The following is a 27,550-nucleotide window of genomic DNA, read 5'->3' as shown; positions in this document are numbered from 1 at the left end:
CAAATTGGGTTTCATATTATCAGTCTGTAGCCAGACTTTGCTTTAATTGAGTTGTTGCAGATTCACTTTCCTTTCCATACCCTTTTATCACGTTGCAACTCCTAAAAATAAGCATAAATATTAGTGTAAGCAGGGTCTGAACGAATTTTCCCCTGACAGCTTGCTGGGAGGGGGAGAGATTTCAGGAGCAAACTGTATTTACATGAATACACCTACTCTGCCAAGATATCCAGCAGATAGAGGTGTGTTGCTCAAAGTGATCAACTTTGGCTGGCGTTGGGTTACAAATCACTTTAATACTGAGTGCAGGGGTAGTGAAATGCTGTTATCAATGTTGTTGTCTTTACTGTAGCAATGAAAGGGAGTGAATCTGTGGTTAACCTGTCCCAAATGAGGAGGTTTCCATCAGCAGAAAGGACCTCATTAAGCCAGGGGCTTGAATGCCAGACCCCTGTGAAAGTAAGAGGTGTGGGGACAGGTGTCCCAGCCAGGAGTTGTGGACCCTCCCTTAGGGTCCCCGGTCTGGTTTAACCTGTTCCTCCCCATTGTTCAAAGATAGAGCTAAATAGGCTTCATTAAGAGCCTTTTGTTATTTTAAAGTGCTCAAATGCTGAAATCACTTGTGAGACAGCAGTTTTGCCCAGCCTGCAAAGAGCTGAAAATTACTAGGAGACTGATCTGCAGAGATCACAGCAAAGAGGCAGGCGGCAGCGGTGAGGTGGCTAGCTGATAGGGACGAGCGGCTGGCAGGGCAGACTGCCAGCACAAGTGCTCAGATGGTGGCGCAAGCAAGGTGCTTTCTTCCCCAGGTGGGGACCAAGGACAACGAGTGGGGTATGGTGAGGGAGCAGGGGGGCACAGAAAAGGAACTGTTGGTTGTAGAACTCAAGACCATGAGGCAGAAGACTCTGCCCCAGGCACTCTGGGCTGGGTGTCCTGCTCACAGTTTTATGGTTATGAATCCTGCTTGTGGCATTTTCCCCAATTAATGTCAGGTGATTTCTCTCCTTTCATTAAAAGTTTATTTTCTACACTCAGTCTGTGCTTGTGAGTGGGGAAATATTACCTCTCAGAAGCACCCAGGGGTGGTGTGTAATTTTCCCAGGTTATTGGGTCGGGCTCGAGCTGGTTCTGTGTTGTATTGTTGAAAAGGAACCCCAAGATATTGAACCCTGCCCTGGTTGCTGCCAGCTCCATTCACACTTTTTCCTGGTTCATGCTGCATACTTTCTGTGGTGCCCCTACAGTTAGTACACTGCTGATTGCTGTCTTCAGATACACTCATCCTCAATCTGAACAGTTTGTCCAGTCCTTCCAGTTTGCTGCTGCAGCAGCCTTTAAGTGCAAGTGTTGAAGTCTTATGGATCAAAGCCAAGGGCATGAAAATGGCATGTAGATAACCACTTGAAACTGATGTGCAGGCAGCAAGTGATCACCCACATGCACAAACAAAGCGCCATCCTCTCATGAATTTGGCACTGTATGAGCTGCTTGTGCCAGCATGTTTAGACTGCCCCGAACCTGCTAATCCATTCTGCATGACCCAAATTGGAAAAATGGCCATTTTATTTTCCTAATCCCCCATCTGCTATTTGTTTTCCTGTCTTTATCTTCCCATGATTTGGGAAGGAATTCAGGAATGCAGAGCACTACCGCTAATGTTGAGTGGCATATAGCTGATACTGCTTGCATTGTCTCAGTAGGTAAACTTGCTACATTGTTTTCACCCTCTAAATCACACCCACCCTTCTAGGTGTTCGCAACTTAGAAAATGATTCATGAGATTCCCACCAGCCCATGATGATTGTGTTTAGGAATGTCATCTCTGCCAGCTGTATAGCAACAGCAGGAAGGACCAACCTCTTCTCAGTCAAATCTAACAAATACTGCAACACCTGTCCTTTAAACAAGTCAATATTTAGACACAGTTCTCTGGATCTAAAGGACAGAAGAATAGTTATAAGTGGATACTGTAGGCAGTAACATTATATTTGATGGCTACATTATTCACAAGCAATTCTCAAGTGTTTCTTTTCCCAAGTTGTACAGGGACATGAACACTGTGCCTTAGTTTCTTTTCCTGTATTTTCAGGGAGGGTTCTGAAACATTGCCTGTTAAAATGAATCAGAGTATTGACTGTCATTATTGTTCCATGGGTTGTGCTTAACCTTAATATTTGTATTCTGCCACAAAAATCTCAAAAGGTCACCTACAACAGCTTTAATGAGATCAATAAAAAGGAGACTTTGCTCACTTTAAACTGAAAACCATTACCTTGCCCCAAATTATAGTCACAATTAAGAAAAAATATTTCAGAAATAATAATATCCAGCTCTTACATAGCGATTTTCAGCACTGGATCTCAAAGCACTTGACAAAGTAAATCAGCAGCATTATCCCCATTGTACAGATGGGGAAACTGACACACAGGCTGAGGAAGTGACTTGCCTAAGGTCACCAAACAGCAGATCCAGAAACGATCTAGATTTCTTGAATTCCTGTGCAGTGTTCTAGCCACTGACTAGACAACTAACTAACTCCCTCTAACAACCAAATTCCACACACTTTTTGAGTGCACAAACCTACCAGTAAATTATGAAGGGAACATATTAGGTGCAAATTTAATTGATTTTAGAAGAGCTTTTGACACACATTTCACAAAATCCTACTCCAGAATTATCTTGGATATCTACAAGGTAGGTTCCTATAAAAAACTGACTGAAGGACTACAAAGTTGTAGTGGTAAACATCAGCAATTTGAGTTGGGGTTGGGTTTTGGTAGGATACCATAGAAATATTAGGTCCCTACTTATTTAACATCTGCATTAATGATCTTGCAAATGGAGTAAATGGTTCATTAATTACATCCACCAAAGATACTAACTTGAGAGGTTTTATAAACACCAGTGAGGACAGAGAAATTATGCAAAAGACCTTGTTAAGTTAAAAATATGGTCAATCAATAAAGTTAATTTTTCAGGAGAAAATAATCTAGAATCTATGTATTCAACTGGGCAAAGGATTTCACCGATCAGTCACAAAGCAGGCATGTTCATAATACTTCTCTGTGTGACTCCTGTCTAGATTGCACCTGGAGTGTGTTTATTCAGTTTTGTGTTCCTCATTATCACAAAGATATCAGCAAACTCTAGGATGTTCAGCAAAGAACACCAAAAACAATTAAGAGGTGGAGGTACTGACTTATTAAGAAAGAGTAAAAACTATTTATGTATGATGTGACTAATAACTAAGGAGAGATACAGTAACTATCTACAGATATTTGATGGATGAATCACCAAGTGTTTAATAAGCATAATGGAATGAAAGTAAGAAGAAAAAAAGAAAATCTTAACCTGAATATCTGGGAAAACTTTCTATTAGTGATGTCTTGTAGATTGTTTTCCTTTGTCATTTTAAAGTTAATGACAAGGTAGTGTTTTCCCCTGAAAGTGCCAGAATGAAGGTACAGAATGTAAGTATAATGGTGCACAGAACTGAATGTAAAAAGTGGTGCCCTGACTTGAAGGCAGGATTCTATGTGCAGTCTAGCCAGAGCCGCATAAGAAGCACTACCAAACTCCCTCTTTTGCGACATGACATCTGTCCATGCATCCAAAATGTTTACCTATTTTAAAACTCATACACAATCTGCTATCTGTTATCACCCAGAGATTTCTCTTGGTATTACTTCTTTCCAGATTTCCTCCTACCATTGAGGACCTTTGTTTCAGATTATTTTTCCCTAGATATATTAGCTTGCATTTTTCAAAGTTAAATCTCATGTGTCACTATTCTGTCAGAGGCCATACATTCCACTTTGAAATACTCTCTGATCATTGAGGCCATAAGACTGGGTTATCAGAGAAACATAGAAGTTAGAGATGAAAAGTTCTATTAGGTCATCCAGCCCATCTCCCTGCCAATGCAGGACTGTTCCACGGGTCTGACCAGTTCGTGTTGTACTGACAGCCTTCCTTTGTCAAAACAGAGTCATAGTGGTATCTTGGAACAGCTCTCTTTGGACCTAAACTCAGTCTTTGCTGTTGTAGACAGATAAGTTTTCTCTTTCATGTCAGTGTGCCATCAGAAAAGAAAATTCAACACATTGATGCAATGACTCAGACATCGTTAGTAGAAGATCCTGCACAATTTCAAAAGATATTATATGTCTAAGCATCAAAGCACTTGAACGAAAATAAAAACAGATTGGCTAATTCTCTGGGTAGGATTCTTATTCTGTCAGTTTTCGGCATAGAACAAAACAAACATAGAAGTGCGTGAACTACAAAAACACATTGTTTTGTGCTTAAACATGGAGTAATCTCTTTGTTTATGAAAGATAGTAAAATGGCACCTACTCATACAAAAGTAATCAAAATTAATATTTTTAGCAGCAAATTGCTAATACTAAACAAGGACCCGATCATTTCCTCATTGAAGTAAATGGAAAACTCTGATTTCACTGGGAGCAGGATCATACTGCAAAACAAAGATTGGATTACTTGAAACTATAATTGACCCCTTTTTGTAGTGGTAGGGGTGTGGGTGGATGAGGCGGAGGGAAAAGGACTCCTAACCATCTTCAGTTTCTTGGTATATCCAGACTCAACTGTTACTACCAGTCTGTCTGTCTAATGTACTCTTTCCACCTGCTGGGATATTCTGCTATATATGTTAATAGCATTCAGAATTGCAATAAAGGCAGTCCTGGCTGATGTTCAATTAGATTAAAACCAGTGAGTTTTTAGTGCTCTTCTAGTTCTTTCCAACACGTGGGTGCTTTTTTGTTTCTTCAGGGGGAAAAAAAGTTACCTTTATCATAGTAAAAGTTGGAGCAAAGAAGAAAAGACCAGACTGGAAGGGATTTAAATGTAACTAAAAGAAAACAATAAAAAGGTTTTGTTCTTTCCATGTGTAGGTGTAACTCTTATGCAGGCTAACTGAATCTCAGCTGATATACACATTGAGGGGAGCATACGCACCTGAAACAAAAGCATTTTTCACTAGAGTCAAAGACTGTCTTTAAACAATTATGTGACATACAATAGCTCTTAAACAATTGTGTGACATTCTTTTGTTGTTCTACTTGAAATACAAACAGGCCATTTCCTACAATATCTACAGTATGGAGATTTTCTGTCTTATTTATTACTCTCTGAAATATAGTTTTTTTTTGCTGACCTAATATATTGCAAAAGGACCTTCTGTTCTTCCCCGATGGGTCTCAAGGCTCTTTGGGTCATTTCAAATACATTGCATATCTTTGACCAAGACTTTCAAAGGGTGTGCTCCATTTCAGGGAATGTTATATAACTCCATAGAAAGAAGCCTTGTCTGTAATTAAAATTCTATACAAAATAACAAGATCTTCATCAGATTCTTTATATTCATATAAAATCTGTTGCCATGGGAGCTAGCATTGAATAGCACGGTACGCAAAATCAGTAATGTTACATTACATTTGCCCTGTAGCCACTGGAGGGCCCCTTAAAATAAAGTCACCTTTTATCTCTGCTTTCGGAATAAACATAAAACTGGATTTTTAGTGCAAAATCCTGATTTCAAGGTTATTGATGCCAGACTAAATTAATACAGTCTGTGCGATAGCATACAAAATCCCCAGCAAAGCCCGGGATACTCCTGTCTTTTGAAAGCTTGACATTTGTTTTTCATCATGAACTTAAAGGTCACCAGCTACAGATGAATCAGGACACCTACTTGAGTTTACATTTACATGCATTTTATTTTATTCCCACATGTACTTTTTTATAAGATTCCTCACTGGAATAAAACAGTAGTCCTCTCTTATTACCCAGGTTTGAAAAATGAAAAGAGTTGTCATCCTACTATCTTTAAGAACAAACTAGTTGTTTTTAATCTCATTATACTGCAGTTCCAAGAAGTACGTTTTCTTTTACCTATCTGCTGATATTGCTGCTTACACCAAACATCACAAGTCTCTATAATCAGCTATAAACAATGTTAAAAAAAGTGATAGATTAAGCCTAAATCACTAATTTGTTACTTTTATAATCTCACATGATGATTGCTAAAATACTGTCAATGTTGCATTGTCAAAGTAATTGAAAATTGATCTGTGTGTACCGGTACTTGTTTAATTTTTACTTCATTTCTGGAGGGATACGTGCAATTAATCAAACTGCAGGATTCAGAATTTATGATGAATCAAAATGTAGGATTCAGAATTTTCAACAGATGTGCTCCATCTCTTCTGCATATGAACATTTTTGTTTTTGTTCAAGATAGGCACGTGACCTGTATTGCTGCACAGATTTTGTGAAACCAAATAATATTTTATATTTTTACCAAAATACCTGTGGAGCTGACAGAGCATGATGCATTCATTTTCCTTGATTTTGTAGTGAGGGAAAGGCTAGCATGAATAATTCAAAAATAATGCTGAGACTGTTAAGATTTAGTACTGGAGAGGTCATCACAGTTGGGAGAATGAGCTAGGAGACTATTACTATTCCACGATCTTTGAATCTCAAGGTGACATCATTATTATTTCTCTATATCTATAATGTGGTGCAGCAACCAACTTATTGCAGTGTTTCTCATGTAGGGTAGAAAGATCAATTACATACAGACCTCAAAATGTGAACTATAAGCATAGTGTCCAATAAAACTGTCATTAACAGTCACCACAATTTTAGCTGTATGCTTCCAGGTCAAGCTGTTTTAAAAATGATAACTGACATTGAAAGGTTGAATAAAGAGCACTCATTCTAAAGGGAGCAATTTTTTAGCCAAATAACTTAAACTCTTTCATTAACAAATGTGTTAATTCCTTCCCTGATGTTACAAAAGTATTTAATCTTTACTTTTAAATGCTCAAGGCCCCCCTTTTAAAAACAAAAAAACCCATAAGAGTATTTAGTCTACCCTGGAAACACAGAGGTTTGCTACATGAGCAACATCAATGGTAAGTATTATTGAACACAGATAAAGCATCCCCATGCAATCTGATTTAATTTATTCCTGTTTTCAACAAGAAACTGAAAGACACTACCCAAAATGGAACTTATATAAGAGTAGTGTTTACCGCATTACATTAACTATTTCCTCACCTTCTCATATATTGGTAGCTAAATCTGTTCCCCACAGAATACATGGTATCCAAAATAATTAAGGTCACCCACAAATATTCAAAAGTAATGTGTGACAGCAAACATCCTTTAGTACTGCAGAAGTCTCTCTCTTTTGGATAAACACTGATTTGTATGTTTAATTAAACATACATTTACCCTAGAGCCTATGCCTCAAGAAGCATAACTCTTCCAATCAACTCTCTTTCTATTTTTTTGTTTTCATTTTCACATCAATATTTGAATTATAAATTGTAGTTTTGAAATAGGGGGATCGGGTGGGGGATAAACCATGCCTCCAATAATGTTTTGATGTTAATAGTTTCAAAGTTATTCTAAAACTTGTGCTACATATTTAAAGCAAAGATTACATTTTGTTATTCAAACAAGCAAATCACTCTTCTCCTTCCTCATTTCTTTCATATTTTTCCCCATAGATTAAGACCAGTGTGATGATCATTTCATCACCTTTTTCTCATACTTCTTGGTTACTTTCTTCAGTGATAGGTGAGCACTGACACTTTCCCCAGACAGAAACTAAATGCCAAGTTGGGGAAAAAATTTGTTCAGTAGTTCCAGCATCTGACTCCTTGGTAGTCTTCACAGGCAATTGTGTGCTGATGCCTGCGAGTCTAACATATGGTTAGGTTCCAAATAAGCTTGTTGGCTGCTTTATACTTCTGAATTCCATCTTCCTTTCATTCATCTCGGACACTGAGCAGCTTTGGCAATTAGATGCTACACCAAAAAGTATTCATACGATGGCTCAAGTGTATGCAGGGAAGACTGATTAAAAAGAAAGACCCTTTTATCACTTTGTTTGCAAAGATCTTTGGATGAGCAGAGCCAGAAAGAAAGGAGACTGTGATTGGACCATGGAATTTACCCTAGCTAAATCAAGAGATGAAGTAAAATGAATCAGAGGGATCAAAGGCTAATAGGTATATATGCTGCTCCCATCAGAAACATAAAACAGTTATAAAACACAGAGCCTTTTTAAAAATCTTACAGGTAGACTACAGGTGAATTAAAAAAATAAAAATAAAAAGAGAGAGAATAAGATGGTGGCCTTCTAAACCAAGCTTTTTTTTCTGGCTTGACCAAACATTTATGCACCAATTTTTAGGCATGCAGAGTGAAGTTGACCCTTGTGTAGATGGCCAGCACAAGACTTATGCATGATTTAAGTCCCACTTAAGCCTCATTTTGAGAGCCTAAGTGAACTTAAATGGTGCTGTAACCCTTTTGCTGGCCATCTGTGCCGGATGGATTTAGTTCTTTAGGGTAGATGCGATCAATAGGCAACAAAGGACAAACTGCTTTGAGGATTGTTTAGGACAGTAACAGTGTTCATGGTTTCACTGTGAAAGTGGCCAAAAATGTGAATGTAGCAGCTAGTAGGAGTTTGTATTCTATCTGCAGTGTAATGAAACCCAGGTGACTACTCTCACAGGGGAGGAAAGATGGTCTTACAGTAAAAGAACTTAAATGGGACCCAGGAGACATGGGTTCAATTCCTGGCTCTGCAGTAGACTTTCAGTATGAATACAAGCAAGTCATTTAGTCTCCCTCTGCTTTAGTTCCCCCATCTAAAAAGGGGGATTGATAATACTTCCCTAGGTCACAGAGATGTGATGAAGATTATTCATATTTGTGAGGTGTTAGGCTATTGTTATGATGGGGACCATATAATTAGGTGGAATGTCTAATCAATACAGATAAAGCACAGTATATGGAGGAAGTATGGCCTAGTAGTTAAGCACAGGACATGAAGTCAAGCAATGTGGGTTCTATTCAGCTACAGACTTATGTGACCCTGAGAAAATAAAATTGTCAAATTGTGGCATAGTTACAGTAAAGCTGAAATAATTCTAACTTATCTCACAAGGTTGCTGTGGGGCTAAATTACTGTTGTAAAGCTATGTCAACTTACACTAGCTGAAAATCTGGCATAGAGTATGGGGACATAACACAGTAATAAATATGTTGTAAGCTAAAGCCATCTTGCTCTCCCTGATACCTCACTTGACAGCTAAATAACCATCATGCAATAATCAAGAGATACTGTAGGAGGAATTTGAGCTCATCCCCATACCAAAGAGCGAGGAAATCTGCATGCCAAAGTGCTCAGAACTTGTGACCTTTCTCTTTAGAAATAAACCCCCCAATTCCTTCAGAAAATGAAAAGCATGTAACACCTTAGGCAGTAGAAACACAAAAACCAACCAACCATTCTCGATAGATTTGTTCAACACCTATCGTGGAAACTCAGTTGACTAATTATAGATTTATTTTTTTAAGTGATGAACTATTGCATCAATAAGAAACAAACCTCTAGAATATGTTTATCATCTTCCACATTAAACGAAGTCCACATGACCCGATAGCTCCCCTATTACGTTTAATGGGTTGCTTCATGAGAAGCAGCTCATTAATATGAATATGAAGAACATGCTTCAACCTGCAAAGTAAATAACACAGATATGAGTGTTTACCATAGGCACATTTACTCTTTTAAAAACGAACTACTTCAATAGAAATAGGCTAGGAATCAGGTATCTTGTTTCTGTTCACTGCTGTATAGACTTGTGGTGGACATTGAGGAAATCATTTAACTGCTTTGCGCCTGTTTCTGCAACTGTTGGGGAAAAAAAAGGAAATTATAATACTGTACCTATGTCACATGGCTATTGTAAGGCTAAATAATCAGCATTAATAATATTGGGCGAGACAGTGACATTACAAGCTGCCCTGAATATGGGACAGCATGTAGTGTGAGCAGCAAACATGTGGGGCTAAATTATTGTTGTAAAGCTAAACCCCTTTCACATGCCAAGGAAAAGTAATCTGCTCCAGATCTGTTCTGGTTTCAGATTATTTCTTCGTTTGTGCTGGTGCAGCTTTGCTCAGCCAGTAGTTTGTGGGTGAGCGAAGGTCAAGGTTCCACCCATTCCTTGGCCATACCAACCTACTCCCTGCTTGCAGGAAGAGGAGTACTGGCCCTACGGAGGCTACTCTCCCCACTGCACTGTGACCTGTGATGTGGGTTACCTGCACAGGGGAGTAAAAGGGACATCTTCAGTCCCTTAATTCCCTGTGTGCAAACACAAGACAAAAGACAACCTTGCTCATTATTGAAATGTTTAGATGCCATCATATGTGCTTAGGTTTCTGTTTGATTTACTTACAGTAAGTTATTCAGTGCAAAATTAACAAAATCCCACATAATGTTACACTGAAAATTTAAACAGAAAAAGGTCTAGAAACACGGAGGTTATAGCTCTCATAGGAACATTTACCCACATTGCTCACATTGGAGTCAGTTTTTGGAAGGGCAGCTTCTTTTTTGTGAGTTCAGTTTCTGCTCAAAAATTAACATGCATTTGTGAATTGCAGGCATAGTTTTGAGGACTGGCACCCTCAGAACTTGATTTTATTCATTGTTTTTGAGTTATCAGTAAGCAAAATTCCCTTTATATATTTTAGCTGAAAGAGTTTATTCTTTCTACCATTGTTCATAAATAGCTACAGGGATTGTCCTCAAATTTTTCAGGGCAATTAATCTCTGGGTTTAGACCAATCTTGGAAAGCTTCAGGCTCAATAGTGGAAAAGAAAAGGTTAACTGAAGCCTGAACCAAAAAAAAAAAATAAAAAAAAAAATCAGGCCTGATCCTACAATGAGATGTGACCAAGTGGACTATTACACTAATGCAGTGGTTCAGTGTGGACCACTGAATTCAGTAGGGCTTTGCATCTGTTCACAGTGGAGACACTCCAATGGCAACAATCCTGTGTGGAAGAGTGGCGTTCTTTTATTGTAGTGGGGAAAATTCCCCTTTCCTTGTACTGTTTAAAGCTTAAACAGTAACAGAAAAAATAGGATTTCCCCCACAATTTCCATAAAATACAAGTCTAAAAACTTGAAGTATGTGGAGTTCCACTGAAGTCAATGGACCTCCACATGATCCCAGGTGTAGCCACATTTGAAATACAGATACATAGTCAATATTTATAACTTCAAATACAAAAATGATACATGCACAAATAGGATAATCATATTCAGAAAATCATAACTTTTCCAATGACACCGTACATGACCTGTCTTGTACAAAATGCATGATAATTATGCCATAATTGTATCATAGTAATATTACTATGATGAATATGGGATGTAGTGTCACAGCATGTGCTCTGCAGGAGGAGCTCCAGAAAGGAACTGTGACCCTCAAGACATCCTCCTGAGTTACAGTTCCTTCAGTATACCTATTTTGTGCAGGGAGGGAAATGTGCTGCATCAGCCCGTTACAGTAGGCAGCAATGCCGTCTGCAGCATGGGTGGGTAGGAGCCATGCCTTTATCTACTACACCCCTCTCTCCACACCCTCTCCATGCATTTGTTTGGGGGTGGAGAGGGAGTATCAGGGATACAGACCCTGCTCTCCCTGCTGTACCTGGATTCATGATCTATGAAGGGTCACAAGGTGTCAGGGCCTTCATTTCCTGCATCACAGTATAAGGCTGGGTCACAATAGAGGCCAAAATAAATACTTTCCTAATAATAGTTATCAACTCAACAATAGAGTTTGCCATCACGATTTTTTAAATAATTAAATATTTTGGAGTGGAATTAATTCAAAGTACTTAGAAAAGTTGGCACTGTTTTGACCTACACTCTGCTCCTTAATGCATACAAATGCAACGTGTTGGGTATTGCAATAATTTTTTACACTTTTGTTCCATTACACGTACTCAGGAGGACCTCTTTATTTCAAATTTAAAATAGTCTATGAAAATCTGTATTGACGTAGTATCTTATTAGGCTACTTGCAAAATATTCCCAGAACTAATTTTTAATTAATATAGTTCACTGAAAACTTATAAAAGATTCATACATAATATGATAAAAGAAATAAACATCTTCAATAGCATGTCATTTTACTTTTCTAATTTCTTTGTAAAACATTGAGGTTTTTTTCCTCCTGTGTTATCAGAACTAAAAAACCTAGTCTTGTGAAATGACTTACACTTGTATTTTGGCAGATCTGTCAAATCTGACATGTTATGATAAACAAAATTATATTTATTAAATCAGGGCCCAATTCTGTCACTATTACTCACATTGGGTGGTATCCCACTCCACAAGTAGTCCTATTTCTTTCAGCTGGAGTTCTTGTAGAGTAAGATACTACTCCTCAAAGGGCTTGATCCATAGCTCATTGAAGTCAGTAGAATGGATTTCATTTATACAAACTGTCTTTGGATCAGGCAAAAAATGATTAAGGATGGCAGAATTGGGCCCTTAATGTCTGATCCTGCAAATATTTACTATTGGGACTTTTCATGGTAGAAAGCACCACACCTGTAATTAAGTGTTTGTAGGATCAGGTCCTTAGAGAAATAAAAAGGGCATACTCCTGTCTTTCAGTAAGAAAGACTCTATGTGCTCTTTGGTACATTATATTTAAATTATGTTCGGACCAAGGAGTTATGCATCAGAGTCCATGGAATATTGTGAGACTGCTTCAAGAAGCCCTCTCCTTACCCCTTTTCCTCCCCCGGAGTCCTGACCAGGAGAGTATCAATATCTTGTGATATTTATTAAATTCTACTTATTTTAGTCTGCTCCCAGATTTCCAGTTTGCATCAGAGTTTTATATTACAATATTTTATGTTACTATAGAAGTTGTTGGGGAGGAAAATCTGGAGATTTTGATAGCTGAGCTGGGCAAAGCTCTGGCTTTTGGTTGCCAGAAAAGCGTAGGAAACAGTTTTGCTTTGGTGTATTTTGGAAGCAGTTGCAGGAGGCCTTTGGTGCTGAGATGGGACTTCATCTCCTTAGCCCTTCTGCTTTTGGGCAGGGGCAGTGGTGGAATTGGATTTAGGGGATGGCAATCTGCATTCCTCATTTCCCACATCAGTAGTATCTAGTTTTCCTATTATTTGCCATTACATCCAACAACAATGGATGAGCCTATTTGCTCTATGATTCTTCTAAAATGATCAGCAGTAAAATAGCTAATGTTGATATTTACATCATAATAAGGTTTCATTCCCACTGATATGGAGGAGAGAAGTTGACACTTGTCCCAAAGCTATGGTTTTAGACTGTCTGCAGACTCAGGCAGACATCAGTGTAATTTGTGTATATGCGGTGTGTGTGTGTGTGTGTGTGTGTATATATATGCGGTGTGTGTCGGGGCCAGCCCACAAAATTTTGGAACCTGAGGTGGGGAGCTCAAATGACGCCCCTATGCCCCCTCGCTTGGGCCAAAACTTTGAAAGGTCTCAATTCTGCCTTCTTCCTGTTCTTCTCTCATGGTGCTGCTCTGCTACCTACCCCAATAAAGGAGAACTAACAACTTAAAATGCCTTGTTCAGAAACTTTAAGTAACACTTAACTTTCAAATGCCTGAACAGCAAATGCAACTTTTCTTCTCTGAATAGTAAACACTGGCATTTTTATCCGTTTGAATAATCAAAGTGATGCTTTCCGTGCCTTCTTGGTTGCAAAGATTTGCACTGCTTCCTGAAGGTCCTCAGTCTGGGCCAGCTCATGCTTTATTGAGATGGTTGCAAGGCTGACCAGCCTCTCCTGTGTCATTGTGGAGCATACACGTGTTTTTATTAACTTCAGCTTGGAGAAGCTGTGTTCTCTACTGGCAACTGTTACAGGAAGTGTTAGAAGTATGCCCAGAGCAACAAAAGCATTTGGAAAGAGTGTGGTCATCTTATTTGTGCACATATATTCCAGAACAGCCTTTGGAGTTGATCCTGCTGAAGTGTTTCTTGAAAGGGCTTGCAGTTCATCATCTAAATCACTCGCATCAATATCATGCATGTCATCATGTGTCAACACTGTCTCTAGTGCCCTGCATTGCTGGTGTAGGTCTTCTTCGGGTATAGTGAGGAGTTTTGGAATATCATACAACATCCCAAATATACTGCTGTGTTCCTTGAGCTGCATGAAACATTCTGCAACTGACTGTATTGCACAATCTAGCACCTGGTTAAAGAATTCAACTTTGAATTGTTGTTTGGGGTCTCTTATGGGACCATCCTGTGCCTCGTAATCAAAATGTCTTCTTCTTCGGTGACTCTTGTATTCTTCAATGGGTGGGAAACTAGCTTCAGTGTGAAGTTCCTCTGCCAACTTCTGTGCACTCTTCAAAATGTTTTGAAATCCCTCATCTGACCGGTAAGACTATAGGTATGACTTTGCTTTGTCCAGTTGTTCCATTGCTCCAGATATATCAAGGTCAACACTTTGGAGTCTCTTGCTTACAACATTTATTTCACACAGTATGTCATGCCACAACACTAAGCCACACAGAAATTTGAAGTTATGTATGTTTCTGGTGATTCCATTTCCCTCTGCCACTGTTCTCCCATGAACAGTTCCTGTCATAGCATTATCCTCCATAATGGCAATTATGGCATCATCTATCTTCCCAATTTGGTGTTTGATAGGCTTTATTGCCTCCACTCGACTTTCCCATTGTGTGGCACTCAGTGGTTTCAGTGTCAGAGAGGATGTTCCCAGATGTTGCTTCAAACTTTGCCATCGATGAGTTGATGCAGAGAAAAATACATAAATGCTTTGAATTACATTAAAAAATTCAGCAGCCTCACTAGAAGCTTATGCTGCATCACTGACCACTAAGTTCAATGAATGAGAAATGCATGGGACAAAAAAAGCTTGAGGGTTTAACTCTCGGATCCGTGTCTGCACTCCTCTGTTCTTTCCCCTCATGTTGGCACCGTTATCATAGCTCTGACCTCTCATGTCAGCTATCGCAATTCCTGTATCTTCCAGCTTTTTAAGAAGCACATTTGTCATAGCAGCTCCTGTAGTATCATCAATGTCAATACTTTATTGAAAATGCTCTGACAGTCACCATTGCAGGGACATTTTCACTAGGTTCTGGTGTTGTTACAAAACACACCATTAATGTCATTTGTTCTGTATGACTGAAGTCAGGTGTGCATTCCAGAATAACAGAGTAATATCTTGCTGACTTCAGATCTGCCACAATCTTCTGTTTGACTTTTGTTGCCAGTAACTGTATGATCTCATTTTGAATTGTTTTTCCAAGGTAGTGGTGTTTGTACATTTCTTGGGTGGTGACTGTCCTTAGATGCTCCTGGAGTACAGCATCAAACTCAGCCATCAGCTCCACAATTTTAAGGAAGTTTCCATTGTTTGGCACATACAACTGATCTGAAGTGTCACGCAGTGCTAGGTTTTGGGTAGCAAGCATTCTCACAATGGCAATGAGCCTTTTCAGAACATTTTGCCAGTAAAGAGACTCTGATGCAATCTTCTCTTGATGCTGATCAGCTATGGTGGCCTTTAACCTTAGTTTCATCTCAAGCTCTTTCCACTATGGAATGCTCTCTGGTGATTTGCTGCCTTCTCATGGCATGCCAGATTTCTAGCCAGATTTTTCCAGTCCTTTGTTCATGTAGAACCCAATGTGGCTGGAAAATTAGACTGGAAGAGTTTGCAACATAAACAGTATGCAGCATTCTGGATTTTTGAGTACATAACCCAGGGCCTCTCCACTTTGTCACCATTGGAGATTTCACACCAGTAATGTGTTGGATGGAAACTTCTATTTTCATTGTCTTTGGGGAACATGAAGTTTTTCACTTACTGTGGCCCATGCAGTACAAGGAAGTCCTTCAGGCTACTGCTCAAGTGTGTCCACGGTCCTGGATCATCTCGACTTAAGGAACTAAACTCAACAGCATATATTTCTTGCGCCTCCACCACACTCTTCTCCGATCTACACTTTTCTTCAGGAATGTGCATGGTTACATCCATTTGAGATGGAGATATGGATGCTGCAGTAGCTGCCATGTCACCTGCACTCTGACTAACTGGAAGATCAGGCATCTCCTCACCACTCACATCCTCACTGGGGCCGGAAGGCTCACCATGAACATTTGTGTCTTTGTATCTCAGGAGAGCTCCTTCCTGCTTAGATAGAAAGCAAAGGAAGCTTTTCTTTCTTTTTCTGAATGCTGTCCCAGAGGGGTGTTTTCTTCTTCCACTCATGACTGCTGTTCTATGCCAGCTATAGTGGCTCTCAATACTCAATTGAAGGGGACAAATAAGCAGGCTGGTAGCAGAGCCTGAGTGAAGGAAGATATCAGTGTCTTAAGGGCCCAACTGGCTCCTACTACTTCAGTTGATTGCCTGTTCTCCTCACATGGGTTCAGGGAAGCAGCAGGAAATAGGAAGTTCCCCGAGAAGCTGGTGTTAATCAGTCCATGTTCCGCGGGATGCTAGAGAGGTACATAAGAGGCACCTCCTCCTTTCTCTCCTTGCAGCTGCTGCTGCTTTCTCAACTTATTCCCTCTCACCTTTTCATAGAATCATAGAATCTCAGGGTTGGAAGGGACCTCAGGAGGTCATCTAGTCCAACCCCCTGCTCAAAGCAGGACCAAACCCAACTAAATCATCCCAGCCAGGGCTTTGTCAAGCCTGACCTTAAAAACCTCTAAGGAAGGAGATTCCACTACCTCCCTAGGTAACCCATTCCAGTTCTTCACCGCCCTACTAGTGAAAAAGTTTTTCCTAATATCCAACCTAAACCTCCCCCTCTGCAACTTGAGACCATTACTCCTTGTTCTGTCATCTTCTACCACTGAGAACAGTCTAGATCCATCCTCTTTGGAACCCCCTTTCAGGTAGTTGAAAGCATCTATCAAATCCCCCCTCATTCTTCTCTTCTGCAGACTAAACAATCCCAGTTCCCTCAGCCTCTCCTCATAAGTCATGTGCTCCAGCCCCCTAATCATTTTTGTTGCCCTCCGCTGGACTCTCTCCAATTTATCCACATCCTTCTTGTAGTGTGGGGCCCAAAACTGGACACAGTACTCCAAATGAGGCCTCACCAGTGCTGAGTAGAGGGGAATGATCACATCCCTCGATCTGCTGGAAATGCCCCTACTTATACAACCCAAAATGCCATTAGCCTTCTTGGCAACAAGGGCACACTGTTGACTCATATTCAGCTTTTCATCCACCGTAACCCCTAGGTCCTTTTCTGCAGAACTGCTACCCAGCCATTCGGTCCCTAGTCTGTAGCAGTGCATGGGATTCTTCCGTCCTAAGTGCAGGACTCTGCACTTGTCCTTGTTGAACCTCATCAGATTTCTTTTGGCCCAATCCTCTAATTTGTCTAGGTCCCTCTGTATCCTATCTCTACCCTCCAGCGTATCAACCACTCCTCCCAGTTTAGTGTCATCTGCAAACTTGCTAAGGGTGCAGTCCACACCATCCTCCAGATCATTAATGAAGATATTGAACAAAACTGGCTCCAGCACCGACCCTTGGGGCACTCCACTTGATACCGGCTGCCAACTAGACATGGAACCATTGATCACTACCCGTTGAGCCCGACCATCTAGCCAGTTTTCTATCCACCTTACCGTCCATTCATCCAGCCCAGACTTCTTTAACTTGCTGGCAAGAATACTGTGGGAGACTGTATCAAAAGCTTTGCTAAAATCCAGAAATAGTACATCCACTGCTTTCCCCTCATCCACAGAGCCGGTTATCTCGTCATAGAAGGCAATTAGGTTAGTCAGGCATGACTTGCCCTTGGTGAATCCATGCTGACTGTTCCTGATCACTTTCTCCTCCTTTAAGTGGTTCAGGATTGATTCCTTGAGGACCTGTTCCATGATTTTTCCAGGGACTGAGGTGAGACTGACTGGCCTGTAGTTCCCTGGATCTTCCTTCTTCCCTTTTTTAAAGATGGGCACTACATTAGCTTTTTTCCAGTCATCCGGGACCTCCCCCGATCGCCATGATTTTTCAAAGATAATGGCCAATGGCTCTGCAATCTCATCGGCCAACTCCTTTAGCACCCTCGGATGCAGCGCATCCGGCCCCATGGACTTGTGCTTGTCCAGCTTTCCTAAATAGCCCCGAACTACTTCTTTCTCCACAGAGAGCTGGTCACCTCCTCCCCATACCGTGCTGCAGAGTGCAGCTGTCTGGGAGCGGACCTTGTCTGTGAAGACAGAGGCAAAAAAAGCATTGAGTACACTAGCTTTCGCCACATCCTCTGTCACTAGGTTCCCTCCCTCATTCAGCAAGGGGCCCACACTTTCCTTGACTTTCTTCCTGTTGCTAACATACCTGCCTGCCTGTTTTGTCCCTTGTGCCCTCCTTCCTCCAGCACATCACTCCCCTATCTCTGTGCATCTAAAGTAGAGAGAATACATATGCACAAGCAGCAGACACAATTTTCTACACTCTGGGTCCTAGTGGCACCCCTCCCCCCACCAGTCTGGCCCCTGAGGCGGCTGCCTCAGTTCGCCTCATGTAAGGCCTGCCCTGGAAATGCGGGGTGGTATTTCAGGAGGCCATACAGGACGTACATACTCTCTTGAGTGGCACAAAGCCTAGGGTGGGTGGGTGAGGTTCTGTGGCCTGTAATGTGGGGAGGTAAGACTAGATGATCATGATGGTCCCTTTTGATCTTAAAGTCTATGAGTCTAAAGGACTCCCTGCACAGCTGTGTGAAGGAGGGCATGGGGAAGTGCTGGGTAGGGTAAGGAACAAAAGAATTTCGTCCCATGAGTGAATGGATTTTAGGGCTGCAGAAACTACTCCAGCCAGCAAAGCTACTTGGTAGCCTGGATGGAAAGATTCCTCACCTTTTATCCCTACAGACATCTTCAGTGACAGACCCAGTTTCTTAGGCGGGGTGGGGGGAAGGGTGTTGCTTTATACGTAGTTTTTTTTAAAGAGCTTTAGTGACATTGTTAAAAATATTAATGATCACATCCCAGAAATCATGAGCATTGCCACAGAAGAGTGACAGGGTTTGACTCAAAGAACTATGTAGAGTCTAAACACCTATATAAGAAATGAGGTAGGTCAAAATTTGGGGGCTACCAACCTGGACAGTATCTCTTTACTTACTTCAACCAGGGAAATATTACAAAAACAACAAGACCATAATACAGTAATAATATCAGCCATCTCCATTTAGGCCTCCCTTAATTTCATTTTGTTGGACATCTTTGTCCAAGCCAAAGTAACCCAGCATCCTTTGCAGGGTCCAATCCTGCAAGGTGCCGAGCACCCTCAACTCCTGTGCTATTTTAGCCACTCAGCCAAGTCAATGTGAGTCTTTACATCAACTTCAATGGGCTTTGTATCAGGCCCTAACTGTAAACTGATACATTCTCATGTAGGTAAGCTAAAGTAATGACATTATTTATTTAAACATATATTGTCTATGGTAATGTTATTTAGTTTAAATCAATAGTACTTCCTGATCCCTATGTAGATTTGCATAGTGCAATATTAACCTTTCTACTAATGATATTGTAGGTCTGGGTTTTAGCTTATTTTAAATTTCATCAAAAGCACCATTGGGTATTCTTTAATGTTATAGGAAAGGAATGATTAATTTAAGGTTCAGGTGCAAGACAGGGTCAGGAAAGAAATGTTACTGGTTATAGTGAGCATTTCAAGATGAATTTGTGGTTTGAAGCATCCTTTTATGATGCATTTTCTATTTTGTTACCAGGGGAAGTATGATGGGTGACATGCGAGTGATCACAGTGTTTTGGTGCAATGTTCTGTGATGGGCTTTTCATAAAAATTAGCTGACAATGTCATGAGTATACAAGTAAATTTATAGCTTTCATACTGGACTACCATTCCCAAAGCAATTTCCAATCACTTGGGCTTTTTATTAAGTTTATTGTTCTTTTATTGTTCAGCGGAGTGTAAGCAGTGAGATTACAAATAAATGTAAGTTTCACTGGGTATGAAGTCAAGCTTGTAGAATTAGGAAAGAAGCAAGTGAAGGAAAGCAAAAATTAATTTGAATCATCATTGGTGATATGAAAGACCACATTTTGACTTTTCTTGTCAAATACACATACTGTATACAGCGTCTGAAGTTGACATACTGTTCATGTTAAAGTTGAAACAGAAAATTCAGAAACCAGTGTGTCATTTATACTCAAAATATATTGATGAAGCTTTTGACTTTCTTACTGAAATTCATCATTGATTTTTTTCCCAGTTCACTTCCTGCCTTCTTTGTTCTTATTTCTCACTATCACTTGCTTGTAGCATAACAGAAAACAACAAGAGAAGGACAATGAACTTTCTCACTTCAGTATCATTCTCATAGTATCTTCAGCATGAGACCTTCAGCATTTATTTCCTTCTACCTTTCCCTCCCTCCAAGAATGAATGCTTTATAATTTTGGTTAATATCCCAACTAGCAGAGCAGAAAATCAGACTTATAGCTTTGAATGACACATTTTCAACTGCAAGTTAGTAAAAAAAAATCATTTTTATGTGGGTCTTCAATACTTACACAGTTTTCAGGAAGCTTAATTAAAATGTGTGTTCTTTCCTTGTTATTACTACAGTGGACTCCACTTAAAACTAGATGCTGTTTGTCTGGACAATCAGACAATAACTGGGATCCAAAAGCAAATCGATTTGCTGTGTGGCTTGTGCTATTACTTAAGTTATAAATAAAATGATTTTTTTCCCCAGATGGCTCCCCGATGGCCTTGCAGTCTTCCCAGTACCAGCTTTTTATCCCTGCTTTAACTCCCCCATGGCTTCCCTGATCCACTTGCCCCTACAGCCTTGTTCTATCCCCTCTCTGACTCACTGAAGTCTTTCCCCAAATGGCACTTTGCTTCATATGGAAAAGAGCCAAGCTTTCAGTGGTGGAAACAAGTTCAAACACAGTTAATGCAGCATCCAAGATGACCGTAAGATTCCTAACAGATTCAGCCTCCAAAGAGATTTGCAAAACCACTATCCTGTTCCTTTCTATGACTGAACAGTAGCTTTTTATTATTGTTAATATTACACACCATTCAAGAGGGCGCTTTAGTCAGACAGCTAGATAATATTAAATGCTTTGCATCCCAAGAGTAAGGAATTTGAAGTTTTTCCTTTTTCAGTGCCAGGTAGAGAAAACTGACAGTTGAACAAGAGTTTGGTAGGAGACAATTAGTAATGGCCCACCCTGTCTCTGTAGAGGCTGTCTCGCATCTACCATGTATCTGATATTGAAAGCCTCACATGCCAATTGTGCTTACTCATGAACAGTCCCATTGATGGGACTACTCGTGATTAAAGACTACTCACCTAGAGAGCAGGCTCAGGCTGCACGTTCATCTTCTAGTGTGTTTTGCTTAACTCCATCATTTAAAAGACTGAAAGGCTGACATTTTTCTACCAGGCCTGTTTATGTCATGGGTGAATTATGCCTTCAGATATGTGGAAGGATTCCTGTTGAAATCAATGGAAACCATACGCTTGATAAAGTTCCTCCTCTACCTTGGTGGGTCCTGCGCTTATTGGCAGATTTTGCTAGCCCCAGAGATCTTCCTGTGTTGGATCAGGAGTTGGGAGGTTTTGAGGGGAACCTGGGCCTGCCCTCTACCCTGGGTTCCAGACCAGGGCCCTGTGGACTGCAGCTGTCTAGAGTGCCTTCTGGAGGCTACTTCCCCATGGCCTCCTCCCAACACCTTCTTTGCCCTCACCACAGGACCTTCCTCCTGATGTCTGTTAGCGCTTGTACTCCTCAGTCCTCCAGCAGCACATCCTCTCACTACTAGCTCCTTACACACACCTCACTAACTGGAGTGAGAGCCTTTTTATACCATGTGTCCTGATTAGCCTTAATTAATTCTAGTAACTTCCCAATTGGCTACAGGTGTCCTAATTAGCCTGCCTGCCTTAATTAGTTCTAGAAAGTTCTTGAGTGTTCTGGAATAGTCCCTGTTATTTTACCCAGGGAAAAGGGACCTGCTTAACCTGGAGCTAATGTATCTACCTTCAACCACTCTCTTGTAGCCATCTGGCCTGATCCTGTCACAATACATATACAAGAGCAGAACATGTCATCTTATCAACTCTTTATTCTCTAACTTGCCTCTTTAGGACAGCTAAAATCAGTAATTTTTATACTTTTTGTGTGTGTTTATTTTAGAAAATTGATAAGAAGTAGTCTACAATCACACAGAAATAGTAATAAAAGGAAAACAAGAAAATGGTAAGACTAAAAATGGCCCATATTTTTGCCATAAACACAGTGGAAGTATATTGAGAAGTATAAGCAAAAATCAATAAAAAGTAGAATGTAAGAGCTATAGAGTTCAAACAAAGTGCATTCACTCCCTAGTTCATAGGAGGATTTGCCGATATATACATGGAAAATTTCATGAAAATCAGACTGTATTGTCATCAGTAATAATGAAGAACTAGCTATGCTTTTTCTCTTCATTTTAGCTATACAATTCTCCATAAATATACCACCTATGTGAAGGACTCAGTCTTGATCCTATTAAGTCAACTGCAAATCTCCAACTACCTTTGATGCAGGTTTGGGCCCTAGAAAATTTTTCTTTATACATAATAAAGTGATATTTGTGATTTGATGTGAGACTGTCTCTTGAAAAATGCACAAGAAACAAAATTCCAGTGTTTGGAATTATCGGAGGTAGCCCCAAATCCCTATCAAATGTAGTTCTCGCTAGATAAGAATGGCAGTGCTCTTTTTCTGACTTGATTCTCAATTTTACGTATATCTGAGACCAGTGTGTTGTACAAAAGTTACTCAGTTGATAGATTCAATGCATATTCACTGTTTGCTACTGAAAACTGTTATTTTCTAATTTTAAATGCAGTGGAATTGGCTCTAGGACGACTCCATGCAAGACCCAGGGCCATTTTTTATTTCTCCTGTGTTATTCCTCCCTTTTCTTTACATTACCAAATCTAATTTATACTGGACTTCTCTTACTTCTTATGGTAGTTGCATCTTCTCTCTGTCTGTCTGTCCTCCTATTGAATCTGAATACCTCCCAATCCTGCATTTAATTTATTGCTAATCTTATCAGTATGTGATTTCTAGCTACAATGAAAAAAATGCTTTGTAAGGGTCTGATACAAAGCCAACTGAGCCAATGGGGATCCTTCAACTTATTTAAATGGACTTTGGATCTGGCCCTACATGCCTTTCATGAACAATGCAGTAGGGAATCCAGTCTATCTTCGAGTCTGTTAGTTTCACAATTTTTTTAAAATAAAGTGTTTTTATTTTGCTCATCAAAATATACAGGAAAGGCTAAGAATGGAGACATCCATTCTGGCTCCAAGCCAAGATAATTTGGCCAAGGAACAAGTTTCCTATAATTTAAAGATTTGCTATAAAAAATAACCCATTGTTGTTCCAGTCTTTATTTGGCTGTTTGCAACTTAAAAAAACCCCAAACCATTACTTTTTAAATTAGTTTAGAAAAAAAAATCTTCAAACTTTCTTTCCCAGAAGATAGGCTGGCTCCTAAAAGAAGTTAGTCATTACAAACACACTCTTGATACAATGGCTGGCTCCAGAGCAGCAACCTTAGATCCAGTTTTGCAACTCCTACTCATGTGAGTAATCTTTATTTATGTCCCACTCACATGTGTAAGGATTACTTATGTGATAAATGGTTGGAGGTTCTGGCATCAATGGAGGAATGAATTGAGCAACCACTGTAAAACCTACTGTTAGTGACTCTATGATGGATGTATTTTACAATTATTTTGGTGAGGTAATGATGTACAGCAATGACACTGGATTTTAATAAGTAACTAATCATGTCTTTCATTGTCTTTGGACCCCTTGTTTTTAAAATGACCATATTAATTAAATGAAAATATGCTGAAAAACTATCAAGATGGCAGAAGCAAACATTTAAATGGGTAGGGAGCATGGGATGGGGTGGGGAGAAAGTTTCATACTGTAAAATGTACCAAATATTTGAAAACTCAGGCTGATTGTAAAACTTCAAGATATTGATCCAATCCTGCAAATCTTATATTTCTTCAAAAAGGTTAGTAGTGATTGGATGTCTAACATAGTGAATGCCAGTGAAAATGAGGTAAGATCAGAGGCTAAAATAGGAAAAGAACTAGTTAAAAATTAGTTAGATGTCACAAGGGCCTGATGAAATACATCCTAGAATACTCAAGGAGCTGACTAAAGAGATATCTGAGCCATTAGTGATTATCTTAAAAAAGTCATGGAAGATGGGTGAGATTCCAGAGGACTGGAAAAGGGCAAATATAGTGCCAGTCTATAAAAAGGGAAATAAGGACAACCCAGGGATTTACAGACCAGTCATCTTAACTTCAGTACCTGGAAAGATAACGGAGCAAATAATTGAGCAATCAATTTGCAAACACTTAGAAGATAATAAGGTGATAAGTAATAGTCAGCATGGAGGTCTCAAAGCAACTAAATTGTGTCAAACCAACCTAATAGCTTTCTTTGACAAGGTAACAAGCCTTGCGGGTAGGGAGGAAGGGGTAGATGTGGTATATCTTGACTTTAGTAAAGCTTTTGATACAGTCTTGCAAGATCTTCTCATAAACAATCTAGGGAAATATGGGATGGGTGCATACCTAGTTGGAAAACTGTTCCCAGAAAGTAGTTATCAGTGGTTCACAGTCAAGCTGGAAGGGCATATTGAGTGGGGTCCTGCAGGGATTAGTTCTGGGTCCGGTTCTGTTCAATATCTTCATCAATTATTTAGATCAGCGGTTCTCAACAAGGGGTCCGCAGCCCCCTGGAGGTCTATGAGCCCTTTCAAGGGGGCCGCGGGTCCCCACAGCTGAAATCCTGATCCAGGCGCCCCGTTTCTCCCCCAATTTCCTTTCCCAGGGCAGGTTGGAGGAAGGAAGCTAGAAACAATGTAGTGGCACAAACAGCTACTTGACAGAAGAATTTCCTATCTAGATTGTACTGAGCATGCTCACCCAAACTGAGCAGGCTCAGTAGGTAACTGCTATTGGTGGGAAGTTGTGCCAGCTGCTGTTTTTCCATTACACCGGGCCATGCGGGGCAGCTGCTGCTCGGGCAGGTGCCATGGAGCAGGCAGCCACAGCGTTCCCTCCTCTCCTGCTGGAGGAAATGCTGGTGCCCCGGGTTGAAGCTGCTGTTCAGCTCCCGAGTCCCAGCCTGCTTTGCTCCCACAGAGGCAGCCAGTAACAGCCCCCCCAGGTGGGGCTCCATGGTTGGCAGATCCCTCTGGGAACAGGAACCGCAGGGGAGTCCTCCCAGCACGCAGCCCCTAGCTGCACCCTGGGCTACCCCCCCTGCCTGCACACAGCCCCTATTACTCCTCTCCTTGCACCCTGAGCTACTTCCTGCCCACACACAGCCCCTAGTACCGCCTCCCTGCACCCTGAGCTACTCCCTGCCTGCACACAGCCCCTATTACTCCTCTCCCTGCACCCTGAGCTACTCCCTGCCTGCACCCTGAGCTACTCCCTGCCTACACCTGGGCAGCCCACTCCTCTCCTGCACCCAGGGCTACTCCTGCCTGCACACACCCTGAGCAACCCCTCCCTGCACTCTGTGCTACCCCCTGCCTGCACCCGGAGCTACTCCCTGCCTGCACACAGCCCCTATTACTCCTCTCCCTGCACCCTGAGCTACTCCCTGCCTGCACACAGCCCCTAGTACCCCCTCCCTGCACCCTGAGCAACCCCCTCCCTGCACCCAGGGCTACCCCCCCTCCCTACACCCTGGGCAACCCCCTCCCTGCACACAGCCCCTAGTACCCCTCCCTGCACCCTGTGCTACCCCCTCCCTGCACCCTGTGCTACCCCCTGCCTGCACACAGCCCCTATTACTCCTCTCCCTGCACCCTGAGCTACTCCCTGCCTACACACAGCCCCTAGTACCCCTCTCCCTACACCCTGAGCTACTCCCTGCCTGCACCCTGAGCTACTCCCTGCCTGCACACAGCCCCTATTACTCCTCTCCCTGCACCCTGAGCTACTCCCTGCCTACACACAGCCCCTAGTACCCCTCTCCCTACACCCTGAGCTACCCCCTCCCTGAAGCCTGGGTTACCCCTCTGCCCACACACAGCCTCTAGTCACCCCCTCTCTGCATCCACAGCCACCTCCTGTGTGCACACAGCCCCTAGGTACCTCCTCCCTGCACCCTGTGCTACCCCTCATGCCCGCACACAGCCCCTAGGAAAGATGTGGAGAAAGTCCAGAGAAGAGCAACAAAAATGATTTAAGGTCTAGAAAACATCACCTACAAGGAAAGATTGAAAAAATTGGGTTTGTTTACTCTGGAGAAGAGAAGACTAAGAGGGACATGATAACAGTTTTCAAGTACATAAAAGGTTGTCATAAGGAGGAAGGAGCAAAATTGTTCTCCTTAACCTCGGAGGATAGTACAAGAAGCAATGGGCTTAAATTGCAGCAAGGGCAGTTTAGGTTGGACATTAGGAAAAACTTCCTAACTGGGTAATCAATCACTGGAATAAATTGCCTAGGGAGGCTGTGGAATCTCCATCATTGGAGATTTTTAAGAGCAGGTTAGACAAACACTTGTCAGGGATGGTCTAGATAATACTTAGTCCTGCCATGAGCGCAGGGGACTGGACTGGATGACCTCTCGAGGTCCTTTCCAGTCCTACAAGTCTATATTCAGCCAAAACTCTCATTCATTTTGGTGGTGGTTTACATTAGTTAGCTTTGCCTGTCTATCTGTATTTATCAACTTCTGACAATATGTTTAATCAATAAACAATATTTACACAGATTTTCACCTTTTGCTGGTTCTGCCTATGAGAATCTGAGTTACTAGGACTGAATCTCAGGAGGACAGCTTTATTTCATTAAACCTATGACTGCAAGCCATTTTGTTTCATGTGGAGTCTTTGGGAGTTCTAATATGTTTCGAGTAGGTAATGTTTCCATGTGTTGTGATCCCATTCATAATCCATTATTTGGATAATTCCTCATTTGTGAGACCTGGAGAAATTATGGTATGCACAAGCATTTTTTGAATATTTATATAATGTCATAGCAGAGCTTGGGGTATCAGTTGTCTTGAAACAAAGAGGCAAGATCCTCAACAGTTCTCACATTTAAGTGCAAGTTTGATTCTTTGGCAAAAATGCAAATTGCAGTGTTGGAAGAAAAGGCATTATTGAACATGAGGATTATATTCTAAAGCAGTTGATTTAAACAGCTGTTGTCCTTAACAGGGCATCTGAATTTAGCATGAATATAATTTTACTGACAAGAACTACTTTGCAAGTTAAAAAATTTAGCATGGTTTAAAAAAAAACACTTAGCGTCATATGAAATATTTCTGTTTTTCCTGAACCATTTAGATTAAATGTCTTCATGGCAGTTAGAATGGTTGCAAACTCGTAACTTAAAGTTGTTCCCATACATAGCAAAGATAATGGTTCTGGTATTTATAATGAAGGCTTATATTGAGCAGCAATCTGGTCTGTCTGACATATATAGTCCCATGTGGTCAAAATACAACATTCCTGGATGTTTTTCTTGTACCATTATTCATATCATACCTGAAATTCCCACTGTAGATTCAGCTGTAGAAGTTAATCTTTAC

General features: G+C 40.9%; 1 long non-coding RNA gene across 2 annotated transcripts; it reads right to left on the bottom strand.

Moving 5' to 3' along the window:
- Window positions 1-4,043: 4,043 nt before the first annotated feature.
- LOC120368733 lies at window positions 4,044-27,550 on the bottom strand. 2 transcript variants are annotated; one of them, XR_005582751.1, is made up of 4 exons: window positions 27,507-27,550; window positions 21,262-21,405; window positions 9,443-9,571; window positions 4,044-4,142 (listed from the first exon to the last, which is right to left on the bottom strand). It is a non-coding gene; the product is annotated as an uncharacterized LOC120368733 (long non-coding RNA). The 2 variants fall into 2 exon arrangements; XR_005582752.1 differs by lacking the exons at window positions 4,044-4,142; window positions 9,443-9,571 and adding an exon at window positions 9,620-9,748.

The sequence above is a fragment of the Mauremys reevesii genome, linkage group 7 (genome assembly GCF_016161935.1).
Source record: "Mauremys reevesii isolate NIE-2019 linkage group 7, ASM1616193v1, whole genome shotgun sequence".
Lineage (NCBI taxonomy): Eukaryota > Metazoa > Chordata > Testudines > Geoemydidae > Mauremys > Mauremys reevesii.
The sequence above is the reverse complement of the archived record's forward strand: the minus strand, read 5'-3'. Positions and strand labels throughout refer to the sequence as shown.